Here is a 19,750-nt window from a genome sequence, read left to right as displayed (position 1 = left end):
TCATGTTGAAGTGCGAATGAATATCTTAGAAGAGGAATAAGTTAAGTTGAATAGAAAAACAGTAGTACTTTGCATTAATCTTTGAGGAACAGCAGAGCTCCACACCTTAATCTATGGAGTGTAGAAACTCTACCGTTGAAAATACATAAGTGAAAGGTCCAGGCATGGCCGAACGGCCAGCCCCCAAAGCGTGATCACAGGATCAAAAATACAATCCAGGATGTCTAATACAATAGTAAAAAGTCCTATTTATACTAAACTAGCTACTAGGGTTTACAGAAGTAAGTAATTGATGCATTCAACTCCAAGAATGACCTCTCCATGTGGAAACTTCAAGCTCAGCCCAAACACACACCAAGACTGTAGTTTAACTCTGGCGTATTTCTGGCGTTCAACTCTGGCTTGTAACGTGTTTCTGGCGTTTAACTCCAGACTATAGCGTAGAACTGGCGTTCAACGCCCTTTTGCGTCGTCTAAACGCGGCCAAAGAATGGACTATTATATATTGCTGGAAAGCCCTGGATGTCTACGTTCCAACGCAATTAGAAGCGCACCATTTTGAGTTCTGTAGCTCCAGAAAATCCACTTTGAGTGCAGGGTGGTCAGAATCCAACAGCATCAGCAGTCCTTCTTCAACCTCTGAATCTAATTTTTGCTCAAGTCCCTCAATTTCAGCCAGAAAATACCTGAAATCACAAAAAAACACACAAACTCATAGTAAAGTCCAGAAATGTGAATTTAACATAAAATTTAAAGAAAACATCCCTAAAAGTAACTAGATCCTACTAAAAACATACTAAAAATAATGCCAAAAAGCGTATAAATTATCCGCTCATCACAACACCAAACTTAAATTGTTGCTTGTCTCCAAGAAACTGAAAATCAAATAGGATAAAAAGAAGAGAATATACTATAAATTCCAAACTATCAATGAAACATAGCTCCAATCAGATGAGCGGGCCTTGTAGCTTTTTGCCTCTTGAATAGTTTTGGCATCTCACTTTATCCATTGAGGTTCAGAATGACTGGCATCTATAGGAACTCAGAGTTCAGATAGTGTTATTGATTCTCCTAGTTCAGTATGTTGATTCTTGAACACAGCTACTTTATGAGTCTTGGCCGTGGCCCTAAGCACTTTGTTTTCCAGTATTACCACCGGATACATAAATGCCACAGACACATAATTAGGTGAACCTTTTCAGATTGTGACTCAGCTTTGCTAAAGTCCCCAATTAGAGGTGTCCAGGGTTCTTAAGCACACACTTCTTTTGCTTTGGACCTTGACTTTAACCGCTCAGTCTCAAGTTTTCGCTTGACACCTTCACGCCACAAGCACATGGTTAGGGACAGCTTGGTTTAGCCGCTTAGGCCAGGATTTTATTCCTTTAGGCCCTCCTATCCACTGATGCTCAAAGCCTTGGGATCCTTTTTATTACCCTTGCCTTTTGGTTTTAAGGGTTACTGGCTTTTTGCTCTTGCCTCTTGGTTTTAAGAGCTTTTGGCTTTTTCTGCTTGCTTTTCTTTTTCTTTCTATTTTTTTTTGCTATTTTTTTTTCTGCAAGCTTTGTTCTTTGCTGCTTTTTCTTGCTTCAAGAATCATTTTTATGATTTTTCAGATTATCAAATAACATGTCTCCTTGTCATCATTCTTTCAAGAGCCAACATATTTAACATTCTTAAACAACAACTTCAAAAGACATATGCACTGTTCAAGCATTCATTCAGAAAACAAAAAGTATTGTCACCACATCAACATAATTAAACTAAGTTCAAGGATAAATTCGAAACTCATGTACTTCTTGTTCTTTTGAATTAAAACATTTTTTTCATTTAAGAGAGGTGATGGATTCATAGGACATTCATAACTTTAAGACAAAGTTATTAAATACTAGTGATCATGTAATAAGACACAAACTTAGATAAGCACTTAACATAGAAAACGAAAAATAGAGAATGTAAGAACATGGAATGAGTCCACCTTAGTGATGGTGGCATTTCCTTCTTGAGGAACCAATGATGTCCTTGAGCTCTTCTATGTCTCTTCCTTGTCTTTGTTGCTCCTCCCTCATTGCTTTTTGATCTTCTCTAATTTCATGAAGGATGATGGAGTGCTCTTGATGTTCCACCCTTAGTTGTCCCATGTTGGAACTTAATTCTCCTAGGGAGGTGTTGATTTGCTCCCAATAGTTTTGTGGAGGAAAGTGCATCCCTTGAGGTATCTCAGGGATTTCTTGATGGTGAGCTTCCTCATGTGTTTCTTGAGCTCCATGAGTGGGCTCTCTTGTTTGCTCCATCCTTTTCTTAGTGATGGGCTTGTGAGATGAATCTTTCCATCTCCCATGGCTCAGAGGTGGAAGCACTTGTCTTCCCTTTCCTCTTTCTTGAGGTTTCTCTAGCCTTAGGTGCCATTAATGGTTATGGAAAAACAAAAAAGCTATGCTTTTACCACACCAAACTTAGAATATTGCTCGCCCTCGAGCAAAAGAAGAAAGAATAGAAGAAGAATAAGAAGAAGATATAGAGGAGATGGAGGGGTGTGTGTATTCGGCCATATGGGTGGGATTGGGTGGGAAAGAGATGTTGAATTTTGAAGGTAGGTGGGTGTATAGATGTGAGTGGTAAATGGAAAACAGAAGGGATGACCATGAATAGAGAGAGAGAGAGAGGGTGAGGTAGGTGGGGATCCTGTGAGGTCCACAGATCCTGAGGTGTCAAGGATTTACATCCCTGCACAAATTAGGCATGTAAAATGCCTTTGCATGCAATTCTGGCGTTTAAACGCTGAATTGATGCTTGTTCTGGGTGTTCACCGCCCAGATGCAGCATATTTCTGGCGTTGAACGCCAGCCAGATGCTTGTTTCTGGCGTTCAGCGCCAGCTCTTCCTCAATGTGCATTTCTGGCGTCTGAACGCCAGAATGCTGCTTGTTTCTGGCGTTCAACGCCAGAAACATGCTCTGTTCTGGCGTTGAACGCCAGACAGATGCTCCTTACTGGCTTTTAAACGCCAGTGAGATCCTCCTCCAGGGTGTGATTTTTCTTCTGCTGTTTTTGATTCTGTTTTCAATTTTTATATTTATTTTGTGACTCCACATGATCATGGACCTAATAAAACATGAAATAACAATAAAAAATAAATTAAAATTAGATAAATAAAAATTGGGTTGCCTCCCAACAAGCGCTTCTTTAATGTCAATAGCTTGACAGTGGGCTCTCATGGAGCCTCACAGATGTTCAGAGCATTGTTGAGACTCCCCAACACCAAACTTAGAGTTTAGATATGGGAGTTCAACACCAAACTTAGAGTTTGGTTGTGGCCTCCCAACACCAAACTTAGAGTTTGACTGTGGGGGCTCTGGTTGACTCTGTTTTGAGAGAAGCTTACTGTGCCTCTTTTCCATGTTTACAGAAGGATGTCCTTGAGTTTTAAACTCAAGGGAGTCCTCATTCAATTGAAGGACTAATTCGCCTCTGTCAACATCAATCACAGCTCTTGCTGTGGCCAAGAAGGGTCTTCCAAGGATGATGGATTCATCCTCATCCTTCCCAGTATCTAGGACTATGAAGTCAGCAAGGATGTAAAGGCCTTCAACCTTTACTAACACGTCCTCTACTTGTCCATAAGCCTGTTTTCTTGAATTGTCTGCCATCTCTAATGAGATTTTAGCAGCTTGTACCCCAAAGATTCCCAGTTTCTCTATTACAGAGAGCGGCATGAGGTTTATCCCTGAACCAAGGTCACACAGAGCTTTTTCAAAGATCATGGTGCCTATGGTACAAAGTATTAGTAACTTTCCAGGATCCTATTTCTTCTGAGACAATGTCAGTTGATCCAGATCACTTAGTTCATTGGTGAACAAGGGAGGTTCATCTTCCCAAGTCTCAATACCAAATAATTTGGCATTCAGCTTCATGATTACACCAAGGTACTTCGTAACTTGCTCCTTAGTAACATCCTCATTCTCTTCAGAAGAGGAATACTCATCAGAGCTCATGAATGGCATAAGGAGGTTTAATGGAATCTCTATGGTCTCTAGATGAGCCTCAGATTCCTTTGGTTCCTCAATGGGAAACTCCTTATTGATCACTGGACGTCCCAGGAGGTCTTCCTCCTTGGGATTCACATCCTCCTCCTCTTTTGTGGTTTCGGCCATGATGGTCATTTCAATGGCCTTGCACTCTCCTTTTGGATTTTCTTCTGTATTGCTTGGGAGAGTACTAGGGGGGATTTCAGTGACTCTTTTACTCAGCTGGCCCACTTGTGCCTCCAAATTTCTAATGGAGGACCTTGTTTCATTCATGAAACTTACAGTGGCCTTAGATAGATCAGAGACTAAGTTTGCTAAATTAGAGGTATTTTGTTCAGAGTTCTCTGTCTGTTGCTGAGTGGATGATGGAAAAGGTTTACTATTGTTAAACCTATTTCTTCCACCATTATTAAAGCCTTGTTGGGGCTTTTGTTGATCCTTCCATGATAGATTTGGGTGATTTCTCCATGAGGGGTTATAGGTGTTTCCATAAGGTTCACCCATATAATTTACCTCTGCTATTGCAGGGTTCTCAGGATCATAAGCTTCTTCTTCAGAAGATGCCTCTTGAGTGCTGTTGGATGCAGCTTGCATTCCATTCAGACTCTGAGAAATCATATTGACTTGCTGAGTCAATATTTTATTCTGAGCCAATATGGCATTCAGAGTATCAATTTCAAGAACTCCCTTCTTCTGAGGCATCCCATTACTCACAGGATTTCTCTCAGAAGTGTACATAAACTGGTTATTAGCAACCATGTCAATGAGTTCTTGAGCTTCTGCAGGCGTTTTCTTTAGGTGAATGGATCCACCTGTAGAAGTATCCAATGACATCTTAGATAACTCAGACAGACCATCATAGAATATATCCAGGATGGTCCATTCTGAAAGCATGTCAGAAGGACACTTTTTGGTCAGTTGCTTGTATCTCTCCCAAGCTTCATAGAGGGATTCACCTTCTTTCTGTCTGAAGGTTTGAACATCCACTCTAAGCTTGCTCAGCTTTTGAGGAGGAAAGAACTTGGCTAAGAAAGCCGTGACCAGCTTATCCCAAGAGTTCAGGCTATCTTTGGGTTGAGAGTCCAACCATACTCTAGCTCTGTCTCTTACAGCAAAAGGGAAAAGCATGAGCCTGTAGACTTCAGGATCTACTCCATTAGTCTTAACAGTATCACAGATCTACAAAAATTCAGTTAAGAACTGAAAAGGATCTTCAGATGGAAGTCCATGGAACTTGCAGTTTTGCTGCATCAGAGAAACTAATTGAGGTTTCAGCTCAAAATTATTTGCTCCAATGATGGGGATGGAAATGCTTCTTCCATGTAAATTGGAATTAGGTGCAGTAAAGTCACCAAGCATCCTCCTTACATTATTATTATTTTTGGCTGCCATCTCCTCTTCCTGTTCGAAAATTTCTGAAAGGTGCTTGTTGGGTTGTTGTAATTTAGCTTCTCTTAGTTTCCTCTTCAGAGTCCTTTCAGGTTCTGGATCTGCTTCAACAAGAATATTCTTGTCCTTGCTCCTGCTCATATGAAAAAGAGGGAACAAAATAATAATAATAATAATAATAATAATAATAATAATAATAGGGATCCTTTTTACCCAAGTATAGAGGTTCCCTTATGTGAGTAGAAGAAAAGAAGAAGAGAAAATCTGAACTCAGAGAGAGGGAGAGAGTTCGGATTTTTGGTGAGTGAGGAAGAAATGTTAGTAAATAAATAAACAAATAGAAGGAGATTAGAGAGAGAGAATTTTTGAAAATTATTTTTGAAAAAGAGTTAGTGATTTTCGAAAATTATTTTTGAAAAAGGTTAGTAATTTTCGAAAATCAAAAATTAAAATAATTGGTTAATTAAAAAGAATTTTTGAAAAAGAGGGAGATATTTTCGAAAATTAGAGAGAGAGAGTTAGTTAGGTAGTTTTGAAAAAGATAAGAAACAAACAAAAAGTTAGTTAGTTAGTTGAAACAAATTTGAAAATCAATTTTGAAAATATAAGAAGATAAGAAGTTAGAAAAGATATTTTAAAATCAAATTTTTGAAAAAAAGATATGATTTTGAAAAAGATAAGATAAAAAGATATTTTTGAAAAGATATGATTGAAATTAGTTTTGAAAAAGTTTTGATTTTTAAAATCACAATTAATGACTTGATTCATAAGAAATCACAAGATATGATTCTAGAACTTAAAGTTTGAATCTTTCTTAACAAGCAAGTAACAAGCTTGAAATTTTTGAATCAAAACATTAATTGATGATGTTATTTTCGAAAATTATGTGGTAAAGATAAGAAAAAGATTTTTGAAAAATATTTTTATAATTTTTGAAAATAAATAAGAAAAATGAAAAAGATTTGATTTTTGAAAAAGATTTTGAAAAAGATAAGATTTTTAAATTGAAAATTTGATTTGACTCATAAGAAACAACTAAATTTTAAAAAGTTTTGAAAAAGTCAATCCAAATTTTCGAAATTTTAAGAGAAAAAGGGGAAGATATTTTTTTGATTTTTTTGAATTTTTATGATGAGAGAGAAAAACATGAAAATGATGCAATGCATGAAAATTTTTAGATCAAAATATGTGATGAATGCAGGAACACTATGAATGTCAAGATGAACACCAAGAACATTTTTTTGAAAATTTTTATATGCAAAGAAAACATGCATGACACCAAACTTAGAAATCTTTAATGCTTAGGCACTAAGAATTCAAGAATGCATATGAAAAACAAGGAATGACACAAAACAAGGAAATTTAAAGATCAAACAAGAAGACTTACTAAGAACAACTTGAAGATCATGAAGAACACTATGAATGCATGAATTTTTCGAAAAATGCAAGATGAACATGCAATTGACACCAAACTTGAAATCTGACTCAAGACTCAAAACAAGAAATATGAAATATTTTTGATTTTTTTGTATTTTTTGAAAATTATTTGTGAAAAAGAAAAATAAGGATTCCAAAATTTTTAATATGAATTCCAAGAATCTTGCACTCTTAGTCTAAAGCTCCAATCTGAGGGTTAGACATGGCTTAATAGCCAGTCAAGCTTTAGCATGTAAATCAAGTGGATCAGGAACAGTAGCAGGTGGATTAGCAACAACTAGCTTGCTCATGATAGTGTTGGGTTGGAACCCCAGTCCAAATGAAATTAGACATGGCTTTACAGCCAGTCAGGCTTCAACATGCTTCATGAAACACTAGAATTCATTCTTAAAAATTCTGAATAATTTTTCGAAAACAAAAAAAAATATTTTTTTTTGAAAGATTTTTTTTAAAACAATTTTTTTTTGAAAAGAAAACGAAAAGAAAGTTACCTAATCTGAGCAACAGGATGAACCGTCAGTTGTCCAAACTCGAACAATCCCCGGCAACGGCACCAAAAACTTGGTGCACGAAATTGTGATCTCAGGCAACGGCGCCAAAAACTCTGTATGCACGTCTTAATAAATCATTTTTCATTCACAACTTCGATACAATTAACCAGCAAGTGCACTGGGTCGTCCAAGTAATAAACCTTACGTGAGTAAGGGTCGATCCGACGGAGATTGTTGGTATGAAGCAAGCTATGGTCACCTTGTAAATCTCAGTCAGGCGGATATAAAATAGTTATGGAGTTTTCAAAAATAAATAATAAATAGACAGAAAACAAAGATAGAAATACTTATGTATATCATTGGTGAGAATTTCAGATAAGTGTATGGAAATCCGTTCGTTCCTCTGAACCTCTGCTTTCCTGCTGTCTGCATCCAATCAATCTTACTCCTTTCCATGGCTGGCTTTATGTAAGGACATCACCATTGTCAATAGCTACTTTTCATCCTCTCTGGAAAATGGTCCGATGCACTGTCACTGCATGGCTAATCATCTGGAGGCATCACCGTGGTCAATGGTTGCATCCTATCCTCTTGTGAAAATGGTCCAAATGCTCTATCACAGCACGGCTAATCATCTGAGGTTCTCGATCATACTGGAATAGGATTCACCCTCCTTTTGCATCTGTCACTACGCCCAGCACTCGCGAGTTTGAAGTTCGTTACAGTCATTCACTCCCAGAATCCTACTCGGAATACCACAGACAAGGTTTAGACTTTCCGGATTCTCATGAATGCCACCATCAATCTAGCTTACACCACGAAGATTCTGATTAAGAGATCCAAGAGATAATCATTTAATCTAAGGTGGAACGGAAGTGGTTGTCAAGCACGCGTTCGTGGGGGAATGATGATGATTGTCATGTTCATCACATTCATGTTGAAGTGCGAATGAATATCTTAGAAGAGGAATAAGTTGAGTTGAATAGAAAAACAGTAGTACTTCGCATTAATCTTTGAGGAACAGAAGAGCTCCACACCTTAATCTATGGAGTGTAGAAACTCTACCGTTGAAAATACATAAGTAAAAGGTCCAGGCATGGCCGAATGGCCAGCCCCCAAAGTGTGATCACAGGATCAAAAATACAATCCAGGATGTCTAATACAATAGTAAAAAGTCCTATTTATACTAAACTAGCTACTAGGGTTTACAAAAGTAAGTAATTGATGCATAAATCCACTTCCGGGGCCCACTTGGTGTGTGTTTGGGATGAGATTGAAGTTTTCACGTGGAGAGGTCATTCTTTGAGTTGAACGCCAGTTTGTAACGTATTTCTAGCGTTCAACTCTGGCTTGTAACGTGTTTCTGGCGTTTAACTCCAGACTGCAGCATAGAACTGGCGTTCAACGCCCTTTTGCGTCGTCTAAACTCGGCCAAAGTATGGACTATTATATATTGCTGGAAAACCCTGGATGTCTACTTTTCAACGCAATTGGAAGCGCGCCATTTTGAATTCTGTAGCTCCTGAAAATCCACTTTGAGTGCAGGGAGGTCAGAATCCAACAGCATCAGCAGTCCTTCTTCAACCTCTGAATTTGATTTTTGCTCAAGTCCCTCAATTTCAGCCAGAAAATACCTGAAATCACAGAAAAACACACAAACTCATAGTAAAGTCCAGAAATGTGAATTTAACATAAAAACTAATGAAAACATCCCTAAAATTAACTAGATCCTACTAAAAACATACTAAAAACAATGCCAAAAAGCGTATAAATTATCCGCTCATCAGAAGCATCCTCCAAAAGATCATTCTATCTTCCAATGCGACATTATTGATGAAATCGTAGCTGAAGTTCACTAGGAAAACTTAGAAGAGAAGTACATGGAGCAAGGTCCAAGTGTGGGGATACTTTCTGAAAACAATGAGAACACTTTACCATTATTACTAGCCCCGGATGATCCAGAGCCTAGCTATGAGCAGAAATTAGAATTAAAGCCCCTTCCTCCACACCTCAAGTATGCTTACCTTGAGGACAAGCAGAAGTTTCCAGTCATCATTGCAAACTCACCTCTCAACAAGAAGAGCAACTACTCAGTGTGCTGAGAAAACATAAGAAAGCAATTGGATGGAGCTTGGCGGATATAATAGGCATCAGACCCCAAGTTTGTGAGCACATAATATTCTTAGAAGAGGGAGCAAAGCCTGATCGTCAGCCTCAAAGAAGATTGAATCCCACCATCTTAGAAGTTGTCAAGAAGGAAGTGACCAGGCTACTTGAAGTAGATATCATTTACCCGATCTCAGATAGTGAATGGGTCAGTCCAGTATAAGTGGTGCCCAAGAAGTCTGGAGTCACAACAGTAAGAAATGAGCATGGAGAGCTCCTGACAACTAGAGTACATAATTCATGGAGAGTTTGCATTGACTATAGGCGTCTCAACCAAGCCACTCGCAAGGATCATTACCCCTTGCCATTTATTGATCAGATGCTTGATTGCCTGTCAGGTAAATCTCATTATTGTTTTTTAGATGGCTATACAAGATACTTTCAAATTCATATAGCTCCTGAAGATCAGGAGAAGACCACTTTTACATGTCCCTTTGGAACGTATGCTTATAAAAGAATGCCTTTTGGCTTGTGTAATGCACCTGCTACTTTCCAAAGATGCATGATGAGTATCTTTTCAGATCTTATTGAGAACTGTATGGAGATTTTTATGGATGATTTCTGCATATATGGCTAGCCTTTGCTTGGATAATTTATCTAGAGTATTAGACAGGTGTGTCAGTACAAACCTTGTGTTGAATTTTGAAAAATGTCACTTTATTGTAAGACAAGGAATTGTACTAGGACATGTGGTGTCTAATACTGGCATTTCTGTAGATCCAACAAAGGTGGATGTTATTTCTAGTTTACCTTACCCATCCTCCGTGAGGGAAGTCCGCTCGTTCCTTGGCCATGCAGGTTTTTACAGGAGATTTATTAAGGACTTCAGTAAGGTAGCATTACCTTTATCCAGATTGCTGCAGAAAGATATTGAGTTTGAGTTCAGTGAAAGCTGTATGCAAGCATTTAACAAGCTGAAGATCACCCTGACTCAAGCTCCAATTGTAAGAGGACCAGGCTGGAGCCAGCCATTCGAAATTATGTGTGATGCTTCCAACCATGCAGTAGGAGCGGCGCTGGCATATACATGTGGTATAATCAGTGACCATACTTCATCTCTTCTCATGAGCAATTGACCAAGGAATTGGCTATTGATCAAGATTTGAGAGATTGAATTACCAAGAAATTGGAATTCGATCACTTAAGATTGCCAAGGAGATCAATGAATGCATTAATTGAGGAAGAGATGAAAATAAACTTGATCCGGAGAATGCAACATCTCCTAAGCCCAATGAATTCCCCATTTCTGATCTTACCCATTCTCTATAAATTCTGCAATCTACTTTTATGAGCATGTTTTCCACTCCCATTTAAGATTCTGCAATTTACTTTCAGCTATTTACATTCAGCTCTTTATTTCCAGCATTTACGTTTTCTGCTATTTACTTTCCTGCCATTTAATTTTCTGCAAATCTCAGATCCAATTCCGCTTAGTTCAACTAGAACATTCCTCTAATTAAAGTTGCTTGACCAATCAATGCCTGTGGGATTCGACCTCACTCTATTGTGAGTTTTTACTTGACGACAATTCGGTATACTTGCCGAAGGAAAATTGTTGAGAGACAAGTTTCCGTGCATCAATCACCAATGTTACCTCCAACGTCTTCAAGGGTGCTCAATTATGGACTTGTGAAAATCACCTTGTGTGCGTACGCACGGCATAGTGCGTGTACGCACAAAAAGAGAAATTCAGAAGTGTGCGCACGCACGGGTAGCAACGTTGGAGGCAACGTTGCCAGCCCAACACTGGGTCAAATGTTCGTGACAGATGATTAAAAACTGGAACTGGGAGTTCTGCTATGTGTGCGTACGCACGGTATGGTGTGCGCCCGCACAAGGAAAAAAAAGAAAGTGTGCGCACGCATAGTGCAGTGTTCATACGCACAAGTCCAAACGTTTGCAGTAGCGTTTGCACCCCAACGCTTGGTCCAACATCTTCGATAGCTCTTCAAAATTCAAGCTGCCCAAAAAGCCTAGTGTGCGTACGCACGACATGGTGTGTGTACGCACAGGAAGAAAAGCTCAAAGGTGTGCGCACGCACAAGTCAGTAGCGTTGAATGTAACGTTGGCTCCCCAACGTTGAGGCAAACGTCACTACCAGCAACTTCAGAATTTGGGCAGAATCATTAATTAGCCAATGTCCATCTTCAACACTATGGCAAGCCATTTGAATCTGCTTCAACAAAAGGCCAAGGCCTACATCCAAGCGTGAGAGATCAATTGAAGAAATTTTATAAATAACTTAGAATTTAAGTTAGATGGGGGATTACAGAGAGTACTGAAACTCTGCCCAATTTTACTTTCTCTGTAACTTTTCAATTCTGTAATGTACTTTTCATTTTCATTTTCTATTTTTAGAGCTATGAACAACTAAACCCCTTTCATTGGGTTAGGAAGCTCTGTGTAATTCAATGGATCAATATTAGTTTTCATTCTTCTTCTTCTTTCTTTTCTCTTGATCTAACTAGAAAGCTTTCATTCTTCATCCAATTGGATAGTTGTCTTGGAAAATAAGCTATTCATAATTAGATCTTCTCTGAACCTTGGAAGAGGAATGAGGAGATCATGCTAGAAATGCTTTCTCACATTGGATTAGATTGGGGTTTGGATGGATATTGTGACATGTAATCCTACAAACACTTTGATCTATGAATATGTGTGGTATAATCAGTGACCATACCTTATCTCTTCCCATGAGCACTTAAATCAAGGAATTGGGCAATTGTTCATGCTTAGAGAGATTGGATTGCCAAGGAATTGGGATCTAATCACCTAAGATTGCCAAGGAGATCAATGAATGCATTGATTGAGGAACAGATGAAAATGAATTTGATCCAGAGAATTATAACATCTCCTGACCCCAATGAGCTTTCCCATCTCTGATCTACCCATTCTTTTACATTCTCTCTTTAATTTGATGCTCAATTTCCCAATTCCATTTAATTTCTTACAATTTAAGTTTCAGTTCTTACATTCTGTAATTTAATTTCTGTCATTTAATTTCTTGCAATTTAATCTTCCCGCCAATTTATATTTTGCGATCTAAATTTCAAATTTGATTTAGTTCAACTAGAACAATCTTCCAATTAACATTGATCCACCAACCAATCCCTGTGGGATTTGAACTCACTCTATAGTGAGTTTTTACTTGACGACAATCCAGTGCTCTTGCTGGTAGAAAATTGTTGAGAGACAGTTTTCATGACATCAAGCAATCAATGCTTAATTGATTTTCCTAGTTAGATGAGCAGATTGGAGTGATAATTAGTAGGAAATGTAAATTGCATACAAGTAAAGGAAAGCAATAAAGTGCAGAAAAGTAAATTGAAATAAATGTAAAGTGCAGAAAAATAAATGACATAAAGTAAATGAAGAAAAATAAAATGAACATTGGGATCAAGAGATATTGAAATTCTCCGGATTAAGTTCATCCACATCTCTTCCTCAATCACTGCATTCATTGATCTTCTTGGCAATCTTAGGTGATTGGATCCCAATGTCTTGGCTCACTAATCTCTCTAAGCTTGAACAATTTCCCAATGTCTTGGTTTAATTGTTCATGGGAAGAGATGAAACCTGGTCATTGATTATACCACACACCTTCATAGATCAAAGTATTGGTAGGATTAAATGTCACAATATCCATCCAACCGCCAACCTAATCCAATGTGAGAAGGCATTTCTAGCATGATCTCCTCATTCCTCTCCCAAAGATCAGAGGAAATCCAATTATGAATAGCTTCTCCGTCAAGACAACTATTCAATTGAATTAGGATCGAAAGCTTTCTAGTAAGACCAAGAGAAAACATAGAGAAAGAATGATGAAAATTACAATTGATCCATTAAATAACAATAGAGCTCTCTAATCCAATGAAGAGAGTTAGTTTAAATCATTGCTCTATTCTAACAGAGAAGGAAGAAAGTGCAGAAAAATAGAGATGAAGATTAAGAAATATAACCAAAATTGAAACTTCAAATTTATAATGGAAATTACAAACTAAAATTAAACTACCAGAAAAATAGAAAAGAAAAGAAAAGGAAGAAAAGTGCATGAAAGGTGTGTGTCAGGGGATGTGGATGCATGATTCTGGACTCCCCTCTAATCCAGAATGATTCCTCCAATCCTGCTAATGCCTATATATAGGCTTACAAAGATGAAAATACAAATTATAAATGAATTAAAATTCCTAATCTAGATGCTTCTTGTGCCTTGGATTGAGTGATGTTGATGGGCTCAGCGTGCTTGCATGATCCAGGGGTGTAATTGGGACCTTTAGTGATGTTACAGCGTAAAGAAATAACTCCCAGACCCCTTCTCAGCGTTTGCGTCAATGTTGGCATGCAAACGTTCCCTCTAACATTTTTCTGGTCATGCTTACGCGTGGGCAACGTGTACGCGTGACCCTTGGTTTGTTAACGTTGAGATGAGCGTTGGAGACAATGTTGCTGGGCAACGCGCACACGTGGCTTGTCAATTCTTCACTTGTCACGCGTGCGTGCGTATGTGATAAACCATTATTTTATGATTTATATTGTGTTTAATTGTGTGGTTTTATCAATTCTTTACCCACTTATTCATATGATAAGCACGTATTTCAAACTCCTTCCCAAAATCACTCCATGGTTGAAAACTTGCTTCCTAGAGACTTTTAATTATGTATTTTAATTTTCTTTATCCCATTCGATGCCGTGATCCGTGTGTTAAGTGTTTCAGGCTTCATAGGGCACGAATGACTTGGAAATTGAGGAGGAGGCTTGCAAAATGGAAGGAACACAAGAAACGAAGGAGATGACCAGCGAGCAATGATGCGAGCACATGGCTGATGACAAGTCATCTTAGCCTAGTTTCACTAGCCTTTTTCTTTTGTTTTCAATTAAAATATGCACTTTCTTGAGCCATAAGCAAGCCAATTGGGTAGATTTTCATGCTTCCTTTGATTTAATCAACCATGTATAAATTCATGCTATTTCATGAGGTTTTATGCTATAATTATCACATATTATGAAAGAATGAATATCTCATGATTTTGAGCATAGCTTTGATGTGTTTGGTTGATTAATGATAGGTGAAGAAAGCTTGGAGAAAGGTTGAAGCAAGAAGGAATGGCTAGGAGGAAGAGAGGACAAAAAGTTTGAGCAAAAGTTTGCCTCAAACTTTAGCTCAAACTTTTGGAATAAGTGAAAATGAACCAGGGAGCAAAAAGCTGGACCAAAAGTTTGCCTCAAACTTTTGTGCAAACTTTTGGGCAAAAAGCTGGACCAAAAGTTTGCCTCAAACTTTTTGGCAAACTTTTGGCATCACAAATCAACACCCTGGAGAGCAAAAGTTTGCGCCAACGTTTGCCTCAAACTTTTTGGCAAACGTTGGCGCATGAACAACACACCCTGGAGAGCAAAAGTTTGCGCCAACGTTTGCCTCTAACTTTTTGGCAAACATTGGCGCCATGAGTATGCAAAGGGAGGCCAACGTTGGAGCAAAAGTTTGACCCCAAACTTTTGCCCCAACGTTGGTATCAGCAAAAGAGGGTGGCTGATGTGAAAAGTTTGAGTAAAAGTTTGCCTCAAACTTTTACTCAAACTTTTACTCAAGCTTTCATGATTCCAAACCCGGTTCAATTCGGTTCTTCTCCAAACTCCAAGAGCAATCAACCAAGGCCTCTATCAACCCAATTCCATCAAGAGCAAAGGCCCAATTGAAGGCTTGAAGACCATTTGAAGAAAGTGTATAAATAGAATAGGATTTAAGTTTTCAGAGAGCTTTTCTTTTCGGTTTTGACTAGTACACTAAGTAGAGAGCTCATTTTACATTTCTTGGCATTGTTGTTTTAATTCAAGAGAATTTGGGAGGAGAATTGATCTCTCTTCTTCCTTGTTCTTGCCCAACACTCTTTACTTTCCTTGTCTTGGATCTTGGGTTGGAGAATTGAAGGAAATCTGTTTCAATCTCATCCTGAGACCTCTCTCTCTGTTTCATTTTACTGCATAATTGAATTTCCATTTTGGTTAATTGCTTCTGTCTTCTACTTTCTCAGCAATTTACAATTTACAATTCCTTTGCAATTGTTCTTGTTGGATCTAGGAAGGCATTGAGATCTAGACTTGGTTATCTAGTCTCTTGAGTCCTGAGATCTGAATTCTCATTTTACTTTCTCTGTTTAACGCTTTTCATGCTCATTTACAATTCTGTTTTTAGATCTGGTTCAATTCAAGTCATCCTTTATTCCTCTGCTTGTTGCAATTTTACTTTTCCTTGTTTAATTCCTGCAAATCCAATTCCCAATTCCCTTTACAATTCAAGCCATTTACATTTCTTGCACTTTAAGATTCTGCAATTTACATTTCTTGCGTTCTAAGTTTCTACCATTTAATTTCTTGTTCTTTAAGATTCAGCACTTTAAATTTCAGTTCTCTTTACTTTCATGCAATTTACCCACTCCCTTTACTTTCTCTGCAATTTAAATTCTGCAAATCACAAATCTCTCAACCAAATCTTGATTCGCTTGACTAAATCAACCACTAAGCTAAAATTGCTCAATCCTTCAATCCCTGTGGGATCGACCTCACTCCCGTGAGTTATTATTACTTGATGCGACCCGGTGCACTTGCCGGTGAGTTTTGTGTCGGATCGTTTTTCGCACATCAAGTTTTTGGCGCTGTTGCCGAGGATTGATTAGATTGACAATGATTAAGTGAAGTGGAGATCTAGATCAAGCACTTTTTCTTTATTTTTCTTTAATTTTTGACTAACCCACTAACTGTTTGAAGTTTTGTCTCAACTGACTACACTCAAATTTCAAGAATACCACTGTGCGTTCTGTTTGTTGATTTATATGTCATAGGAAAGAAGAAAGGTCAGAGGAAAGGGTATCAATGAAGAAGGAGTTCCTGAGAAAGAAGAACACCACAACATGAAGCCGCAAATCATTACACTAATCAAGAACAATTGTTCCTATGGTGGAACTCCACTGGAGAATCCTAAACAGCACCTGTCCAATTTTCTGAGAACTTGTGGTGCTGTCAATCTCGATAGTGTAAATCATGATACCTATAAGCTCTTGTTATTTCCCTTCTCACTGAAGGATGAAGCGGCACAATGGCTTGAAACCTTTCCCCAAGGAAGTATAACTAGTTGGGATGATTTGGTTGCCAAATTTCTAGCCAAATTCTCCTCGTCCCAACAAAACATCAAGATGAAGGAGGGAGTACATCCATTCATACAAGGAGGGGAAGAACCATTGTTCAAAGCATGGGAAAGATACAAGAAGGCAAGCAACAAAGCGGATTTCCAAGCGTTCTATGAAGGATTAACCTCGGAAACAAGAAGAGCGGTGGATCACTTCTCAGATGGCCTGCTCAACGCAACAGCAACCATCCAAGGAACTGCAGAGTTCAATGACAAGAGAGCCAATAACCAACACTCATTTGAGACCCCACAGAATGCAACTTCAGAAAAGGAGATAATGAATCTTGAAGGAATGAAGGCAGTCATGAATCAAAGCAAACAGCTACATCAGCAAACTCAGCAACAATTAGAGTCAATAGCTAGACAAATTGATTTTCTCCATTCTACTACAGTGAATGCACAATTTCCACCATGGAAGCCACATTCCTATCTAAGAATGAGGGAATCTCAACATCAGGAACAAAGGGACTTCAACTACAATAACCCCAATTTCCCAAACCTGCAAAAACACCACCATACCAACAACAATCACTACATACCACCACACTACCCACCCTTCCAACCCCCAACACCCCACAACCAACCAATCTCACAAGACTCTCAGAGGATCACCAATCTGGAGATCTTAGTAGAGAGAATGATGACACATCAAGAGATGAAAAGCAAACACCAGGAGGCCTCACTCGGGAGAATTGAGAGGCAAATGGAACAATTAGCTAAGAATCTCACAGAAATGAGTGAGAAGAGGGCTAAAGGAAAAGAATCACTCATCCAGGATGAGCATCACAAAGCAAAGCCTCACTTAGGAGGACAAGGGGACAAGGAGAAGGAAGCTCAGAATCTGAACTGAGCAAGCACAGAGGATGTCAAGCTAGTGACAATAAAAGAGCGCTTGTTGGGAGGCAACCCAACCGGAGGTAACTATCTTTTCATATCTATTTCAATAAAAAGGTTAATTAGTTTTATCTATATTGCAAGAAGCTGAGTTTGGTGTTGCACACCAAAACAATCTAAGGGAGAATGAAGGATTCTAAGTTTGGTGTTCCACCAAAATCCCATCATAAAACACATTCTCACTTTCTGCATAATGCTGGCATCAAGCATGTTGGATGAACTAGTTAACTATTCTACTGTTTCCTAGTTTTCAATTTTATTGCTTTTGAAAAAAAAAAGAAAAAAAGAAAAAGAGTTTCACACATGGTTAATTCGATGCATGAGAACCATTGGCAAGGTACTAAGTTTGGTGTTCCCACACCAAAGTAAGTTCAAAAGCCCACAAATAAATCATGCAAGCTAACCATTTCTTCTTTCGAGTGCTTGGGGAGAAAGCAACTTTCAATATCACTGCAGAGTACCATACAAACTTTTGGGAAGATTAAGCATCATCAACCAAAGAGATGAAAGATGAACGGGAAGGCCAACACTAATGATGATGAGAAGAAGGAAAGCAAGCGAACTCCAAAAGGTTGTATTGTTAAGTGATTATTTTACATCAAACACTGCTATGATTGAAAGTGATATAATACCCCTGCCTGTCTGCATAGTATAGTTCTCTATAATTCAATAAGCAAGGTGCTTGATCATTTACAACATCATACTCTCCAAAACTTGTTTGCACTCAATTTTTCAAAAAAAATGCATCACATGATAGTTCTTTGAAAAGAAGGATTGAGGAATTAAACAATTTTGAGGCAAGCAAAAGATTAGGAGAAGTGGCAGTTCTAGTTGTATGATTATGTATTGAGGTTGCATGCTTATGAAAACTTGCATGGGAGCTCATAGGCAGGATATGAAGTTCAAAGAAGTATTGTGGAGATTCTCAAAAATTTATTGATCCAAGAAGCAGCAAACAAAACAAAAGAAAAGAAAGAAAATACAAAAACAAAAAGAACATGGCCCAAGGCTTTGAGCATCAATTACTAGGGTGAAAAAGAAAGAAGAAACAAAACTCAAAGAGTTGTTAGCCTAGTAAATGCTTGTGGTTGAGTTGTGTCAAAGAAAGAGGCTTGAGCAAGTAAATTCTTAGGGGTGCTTTAACACCTAATACCTTAAAACCAACTGGTTTAGGAGTATTGATTGAAAGCTTATTTAAAGAGCCGCTTTGAGACATGACACTTAGAGTCAAGGCCAAAGCAAAGAAAATCCTAAGACCTAAGACTCCCAATATGTGAGGACTAGTGAGCACTGAAGCCCTTGCATGAGCATATAATTTAGAGTTCACCCCACTGTTACTTAATCACTTCACTCACAGGACTTGACAAGTTGTTCTTCAATCTGTCTTAATTGAAAGAACCTCTGAGCATAATTAGTTTCCTTGCTTGGGGACAAGCAAGCTTTAAGTTTGGTGCTGTGATGACAAGTCATCTTAGCCTAGTTTCACTAGCCTTTTTCTTTTGTTTTCAATTAAATTATGCACTTTCTTGAGCCATAAGCAAGCCAATTGGGTAGATTTTCATGCTTCCTTTGATTTAATCAACCATGTATAAATTCATGCTATTTCATGAGGTTTTATGCTATAATTATCACATATTATGAAAGAATGAATATCTCATGATTTTGAGCATAGCTTTGATGTGATTAATGATAGGTGAAGAAAGCTTGGAGAAAGGTTGAAGTAAGAAGGAATGGCTAGGAGGAAGAGAGGACAAAAAGTTTGAGCAAAAGTTTGCCTCAAACTTTAGCTCAAACTTTTGGAATAAGTGAAAATGAACCAGGGAGCAAAAAGCTGGACCAAAAGTTTGCCTCAAACTTTTTGGCAAACTTTTGGCATCACAAATCAACACCCTGGAGAGCAAAAGTTTGCGCCAACGTTTGCCTCAAACTTTTTGGCAAACGTTGGCGCATGAACAACACACCCTGGAGAGCAAAAGTTTGCACCAACGTTTGCCTCTAACTTTTTGGCAAACGTTGGCGCCATGAGTATGCAAAGGGAGGCCAACGTTGGAGCAAAAGTTTGACCCCAAACTTTTGCCCCAACGTTGGTATCAGCAAAAGAGGGTGGCTGATGTGAAAAGTTTGAGTAAAAGTTTGCCTCAAACTTTTACTCAAACTTTTAC

The 19,750-nt window shown here is 38.2% G+C and overlaps 1 non-coding gene across 1 annotated transcript; it reads left to right on the top strand.

Annotated features, from left to right (window-relative positions):
* Positions 1–4,915: 4,915 nt before the first annotated feature.
* LOC148567880 (small nucleolar RNA R71) lies at positions 4,916–5,023 on the top strand. Its single transcript, XR_015881747.1, has one exon. It is a non-coding gene; the product is annotated as a small nucleolar RNA R71 (small nucleolar RNA).
* The last annotated feature ends 14,727 nt before the right edge of the window (positions 5,024–19,750 follow it).

This window comes from Arachis ipaensis, chromosome B4, assembly GCF_059453495.1.
Source record: "Arachis ipaensis isolate K30076 ecotype BB chromosome B4, ASM5945349v1, whole genome shotgun sequence".
In the NCBI taxonomy this organism is placed as follows: domain Eukaryota; kingdom Viridiplantae; phylum Streptophyta; class Magnoliopsida; order Fabales; family Fabaceae; genus Arachis; species Arachis ipaensis.
The sequence above is the reverse complement of the archived record's forward strand: the minus strand, read 5'-3'. Positions and strand labels throughout refer to the sequence as shown.